We start from the raw sequence: 6666 nt of genomic DNA, 5'->3' as shown, positions 1-6666 counted from the left end.
TCTGAGGTGAGTGTAGGGAACTATAGAGAGGTTGGTTTCTGGAGAGGCTGGGTGATTGCTACTGTGAGCTTCAGAAGCACCTTGAGGAGAGCCAATGTCAAAGGTTTGGACATGAGGTTCAGAGGCTCCAAGGTGGGGTTCAGAAGTTTCAACCAGAGGTTGTGGTGACCTAACCGAGGAGTGGTTAGACACAGATTGTTCTGGTTCTGGTTGAACTGGCTCTTGATGGACAGGGTCAGGTTGAGCTTGTTGAGCCAAAAGGTCTGCCTCATGTAAAGGAGCAGCCAAGATAGGTTCATCTGGGTCAACTAGACGGTCGGGTCTAGGTCCAGGATATCTCCTAGGGCTTGGACATGTGAGGTAATTCTCAGGGATAGCAGACACTTTTTCTTTTCTGACCTCCACGAATTTACGATGTGACTCAGAGTTATTGGATGGGGAGGAGTCAGCAACGTTGATTGGGAATGATACAGGGGTATAGGCAGTGGAGGAGTCTGTATCAGTGGTTCTGGCAGCAGGACGATCTGATGCTCTGGGGACAGAGTGATCAAACGTTCTGGGATCGGGTTCTGTTTGGTTAAGCTCTGGTTGTTCAGGAATGATGGGTTCAGACGTTAATGGGTTGTATTGGATGGTAATGGGAGAGGTTGGTTCATCTTGTCTAGAAGGTTGGTTCTGAAGCATATTTCAGAGAGGTGCTTCATTTGGGGAAGGTTGGAAAAATGAAGACCTTGGTGAATGGGGTGGAGAAGAGGTTTGTGCAGCTGTTTGGGACTTAGGAATAGGAGTGAGTGGATTTGAAGATCGTTTGAGCATAGCAGAGATGAGGAGTGCATCAAATGAACTCAAATCATCATCAGAGTCAACAACAGACTTACTTGTACGCACGGCAGAGCGAGTTACTCTGGCAGAAGTATCCATCCTGATGACTGTAGCAGCAGGTTCCACCCGTGTAGGCTTCACCACAATTCTGACCTGCTTCTTCTTCTTCTTGGGAGGAGAAGGACCATCCTCATTATCACCATCATCACCATCATCTGGCTTGGTGGTTCATCATGTTTCCTCTTTGGCTGGTCAGCCTTCTTCTTCCTCTTCATAGGGACATCAGATTCTTCAGAGGATGCTTCTAAGATCATCTTCCTCTGAACTTTCCTCTTGGGAGGAGAGTCAAACTCTGGTGCTGGGGGCAATCTTCTGAAAAATTCATCTACATCAATCTCAAAGCCTTGTGCCCTTAGATCTTCTACGTAGCACCTGATAGCTTCTGGGTTGTCTGCTTGTGTCCACAGAGGGAAATCATTCAGAGGCACCCTTCGTTGCCTGATTTCAGCAGACGTATCTTCATGAGCTGGGACAATTTTCTTCTTGATCAGACCCATCTTCTTCAAGGAATTAGCAGTGAAGACATCACTGACGATGGTGGTCAGATCCTCTGTGCATCCAGCATTGATCAGATCTTGCACAAAGTTGCTCTCAATGAAGAGATCTGACAGCAATCTCCCAAAGGGAATATACTTGATGGCAGACTTGATGGAGGCAGTTGTTCTTGATTTCCTGATACATTCCTTCAGGTATGAGAACAGGAAGAAAGGGAGACAGATCTTCGTCTTGTCTTGGATGAAGAATAACATCGCCTTCTGGCAGAAGTTGATGTAGTCTGGGGAACTCCCCTTTGGCCTCTGATTGATACAGTGCAGCAGAATCTTGTGCCAGATTCTGAGCTTGGGATGAAGATCCACCACCTTGTAATCAGTCTTGCCCGGTTTGTATGTAGTGTACAGAGCCTTGTTGGTTGTATCCTTGGTCTTGGGTTTCAGCTTCGATTCTGTCAGTTGAAATCGATACCCATTTGCAGTTTCTGCACCTAGCAGATTCACAATCGACTTCTCAATAATGATTATCCTCCTTCCGGCAATGTGGGAAACCACCTGAGTGTCATCGCAGTCGGCATGCTTCCAGAATTCCTTGACCAATTTGTCATAGATTGGTCCTCTGAGCCTGTTGAAGTACTCTTCCCATCCCTGAGCTTGAACTTCAGGACGCAAGTCATACCCATTTGCAGCAAGATTGTCGAGGTCGAATGTCCACTCTGCAAGCACTTGGAGTTCTTCAGGAGCATACACGCAGTGAACTGCACAGTCTCGTTCTGCGATTGGGATCATCCTCTCCGACGCTTGACCTTGAGTCGGATTCTCAGGACCCATTTGACCTGTAGCTTGACCCACTACCATGTGAGGAAACCTGGTTGCTTCAGCGGCTTCTGTTCTGGTTTGTCTCACCATTGTTGGAGTCGGTTGAAGGTTTGGGTTGAAGATGAAGATGATGAATAGAGAGAGAGATCGTGGGTGAGAGGTTTTTGAAAACTGAAGAGAGAGAGTGTAAAACCTTAAGTGTAGGAGAACGTGTGTGTATATTGGGTTTTGACAAATAACCGTTGTTGATTCAAAAAGCAATTTAAAATCAACGGTTAAAAATTAAAGATAAATATTAACAGGAAATACACATATCACACGCAGGAGAGAAGCACATCAACACACATTATGACAGACTGTCACACGGGCACAAGGAACTATGCATCAGAGATACTGACACACGTTTACTGTCTCAGCTTCAGAGTCAGCACCAATGGGTACATAAACTCTGTAAGACCCTGAATTAAATAACTAGATTATTGATTTATTTTTGATTTATTAATTTAATTGAGTATTTATATTCTATTGTTTTTATGTTTGTTTATGGCAAGTGTTCCATTACAAAACTTTTGTCTGTAAGATCGATATGTTTCGCTTTCCGGAAATCCGATAAAGTTAGACCTTATCTCCGCAGGGACTTGCGAGACCCTGAACCGTGTTCGAAGCTCCTTTCGGAGTTTTTGTCCGCGTTGTTTTAATCCTTTCATCTCTATAAATCTTTTCCGTGAATGAAGTTTTCTCATCCGGAGAATATTTCCTTAATCAGTTTTGTGTCAGATTTTGGAGCAGGTCGTTTCCAAAATATTTTCTCCTCAAATGATAATAATCACTATTGTCATTTTCCTATAATTCATACTTAGCTTAAACGCATAATATGACGACGTCATATTTGTTCTAATTGTCTCGCAATTATTCTTTAGCTCTGTTTCTACTCATTTCTTGGTGCATGAATCATTTTATTTTGCTCAAAGTGATTCAAATTTATATTTTATCATTTCATAGAGTTCCTCATAATTTTTGATATAATAATATATCACTCTTATATTTTTCTCTTAATTCTATGAGCTAAATCATTCAGTGTCCAAATTAATTTGTACCGATTAGTAAATATCTTCTCATTTATCCTTGGATATCCCTCCTCCACGTCCCACATGTCAAGGTACCACCAATCAGATTTCCAACCTCTCATTCTCGTCCACTCTCTTTGACTTTTCCTTCTTTCTCTTCATAATATCTTTCTTTCTTCTTCTGCAACAAACTTCTCTTTTCTTCTTCTTCCTCTTTTCTTTTATTCCTTGCAGCACTTCTTCCTTCTTTCATTTCTTTTGCTGAAGCACCCACACCACCATGGTACCTCTCACTCACGTCCCCTTCTCCCTCTCCACGAGATGCTACCGCTGGCCACCATCACCATGTCTTCTTCCTCTCAACACCATCGTCCCTCCTCCTCACCGTGGCTGTATGTCCAGCCAAGAGCCACCACCACCTTTACTTTTATTCTCCTTGGACAACCAACCCATGAGCCACCACCATATACAAAAGCTCCGACCATGGCCACTCCAAACAGCCATGAACACGCGAGCACCACAGCCACCGCTGGTCACCACCGCCACGCCTCCTTTCATGAGCGAACCACCATGTCTTCTCCAATCTTCAAGGCTGAAGCCATTTTTCCTCAAAGCTTTCCTTTTTCGTGCTTTTCTCCTCTCACACAAAGAACAAACAAGGTAGCTTATGTCAAGGGCTTCAAACCTATGCTTTTAGTTTTCAATTTGGTTAAGTTTTGAAAATGTTGTGCTAAAAAGTTGTTTGGACCTCTTTCTACTCTTTGCTAAGCTTAATCTTTATGTGGACAGTTTTGTGGTGATGCAAAGTTTTTGAGGAAAAGATGAGAAAAGCTTGTTATGTGACTGTTAAAAATTAAGTTTTGAGTTAGTGATTCTAGTATGTTATTCCTAGTGGTAATAGCTTTCTATTAATGTAAATGTTTTATGAAAAAGTTGAAATTTTACTCATAAGTGATTTTGGAAAAAAATAGCTTTTCATAGAAAGGGTTGGAAAAGATTGTTCTTGGAATTTTTCTAAGCTTAGGCATGTAATTTATTTTGTGAAACATCAATTCTTGAAAATTTCTTAAATTGTATGAAAAGAATTTTGGGGCCTAAAACACAACATGCTTAGAAGTTTTGGGTTAAACTTGAGTTTTAAAAGTCTTGAGGTTTGTTTGATAAATTTATTAAAGATTGAGGGTTGAAAAAGAACTTACTTTTATGTGAGGACCTTTTCGTGATTATGTGCTTGTCAAGGGACTAGAGTTGAATTACTTAAAAGTTGAGGAGTTGTTTTCTAAATGGGCATTTAAAGGGGCTTTTCTTTAAAAAACAAATATTTTATCTTTGGACTTTAGTCCTTGAAACATAAAGTTTGTGCATTTAGCCTAAGTGAGCGAGAAAGATTGGCTAAGTTTGTTATGGAACTTTAGATGTGACTTTAGAGGCTAAGGTTTAGTATGCGAACTTGTGAAGGGTACGAAGGACGAAAGCGCCTTGCGACGAAGCTAAGGAATAGAAGGAAGCGAGCCGACGCGAAAAACAAAGATGAGATAGGATTGGAGTTGCAGTTTAGGAAGAAAATTGGCTAAGGTAAGGGTAACTCAGTTTTAGAGCGTCTTTGAGTCCTGCCTGCTTTTATCGCACTGCATGCGTTTGAGATGAAGATGTTTATATTGATTGGCAGATGAATATGATTATTATGCTTGCAATGTTGTATGCTTGCTTATGTTGACTGTTTCTGAGGCTTGTGCCAAATGTTTTCTGGAGGCTTCGGCCGAGTGAACTTATTGAGACGTGTGTCTCCGTTTTCTGAGAGGCTTTGGCCGTTTACTGGTTTTTGTCATTGAACTGAGTTGGTATGCATTGAATTGATTTATGTTCGTTGAGGTTATGAATAACATGTGGTTACCTTGATTTGATTGTTGGATTTGAGACTGTTGTTCGAGTGATTACTGAGGTTGAGGATTGTTGTTGACTAACTCGACATTTAGGGCTTGAACTTGAAGTGGCAATGTGGTGGTGATTGTCCCATGTGATTGTCCCGTCTTTTAAGGCGTTATAAAGTGGCGGTGTGGTGGTGATTGTCCCACGTGATCGTCCCATCTTTCGAGATGTCCTAAAGTGGCAGTGTGGTGGTGATTGTCCCACGTGACTGTCCCGTCTTTCATGGGTGTTACTAAGTGGCGTTCAGTGGTTGTCGTTCCACATGTCTGTCCCGTCCTTCGTGGCGTTATTAAGTGGCATTCAGTGGTTGTCGTTCCACATGTCTGTCCCGTCCTTCGTGGCGTTATTAAGTGGCATCCAGTGGTTGTCGTTCCACATGGTTGTCCCGTCTTGTGAGGCGATATTAAGTGGCATTCAGTGGTTGTCGTTCCACATGTCTGTCCCGTCTTGAGAGACGATATTGATCGATCCATTTTGGTAGCAGCATATAGTTGCATTATAGGGAACTAACACCTGACCTTATGTTGTTGGATTTTAGTTATTGGTTTATTGATATCTGATTTGATGATATGTTGTTGAGGTTATTGTTATCTGAGTTAATCTATGTTAAGTTGTTGATATATGAGTTTAGTTATATTGCTGGTTTTGTTGATATCTGGATTAACTTAAGTTGCTAGTTTATTTACCATGATAGGTAATTAAATTCGAACAGCATGATTTTCTCTTTATACATGGTAATTGCATGGAGTTAACCCTTTCTATTTGCTACTTGTTGTTTGGGCGCTTAACGCTATTAGGCGATGGAGAATCTTCGATGAAGGTTGACCTTCGTACGAGTTCGAGATGAGGACTTGAAGAATTATGGAAGACTCAAAGAATAGAGTCGGGTCTAGGGATAGAGCCTTGGGTTAAAGAGCTTACCGTTATTGGTTTAAGCTTGCATAATGATTTTATGAATTTATATTTGAGGTTTCGGGTAGGTTCCGATGCATTGCTTTCCTGCGGTTCCCCGATGTGGAGATCGTAGGGAGTATTTCGGATTTATGGTGTCATTGCATAATAGGTTCTTTGTTGAGTTGTTTCTATTGGTTAGGTTTTGTAGGTTGGGTGATTTCGGGTTTACTTTCGGGTACTCGCCTTGTTCAAGGCTTGATGTAAATCCCATTGTAGTTGGGAGTATGCATGACATGTTTTGGAAATACATTTGAAAAGAAAAAAATAATACTCGTGTTTATGTATCATTTTGGAAAACATTGCATATTTACTTTAATAGGTTACTAAAGTGACACCCGAAATTCGGGGCGTGACAAACTCTGATAGAGTTACCTTCTGGACTAGACATCTTCTGATAAAGAAGTTTCATAGTCAGAGGTTCTGATCCATCTTCATGCTGGACAAAAGTCCATATTCAGATTTTTCAGAATGAAATTAAATCTATCCTCTGCCAAGGGCTTTGTAAAAATATCTGCCCATTGATG

The 6666-nt window shown here is 41.4% G+C and overlaps 1 long non-coding RNA gene across 1 annotated transcript; it reads left to right on the top strand.

The window, feature by feature from the left end:
- The first annotated feature begins 3286 nt into the window (after window positions 1-3286).
- Window positions 3287-6429, top strand: LOC130714248 (uncharacterized). Its single transcript, XR_009011207.1, has 3 exons — window positions 3287-3919; window positions 4718-4834; window positions 5986-6429. It is a non-coding gene; the product is annotated as an uncharacterized LOC130714248 (long non-coding RNA).
- Window positions 6430-6666: the final 237 nt, after the last annotated feature.

Source organism: Lotus japonicus, chromosome 4, assembly GCF_012489685.1.
Source record: "Lotus japonicus ecotype B-129 chromosome 4, LjGifu_v1.2".
NCBI lineage: Eukaryota > Viridiplantae > Streptophyta > Magnoliopsida > Fabales > Fabaceae > Lotus > Lotus japonicus.
Note: the sequence above shows the minus strand (reverse complement) of the source record. Positions and strands in the feature narration are given on the sequence as shown.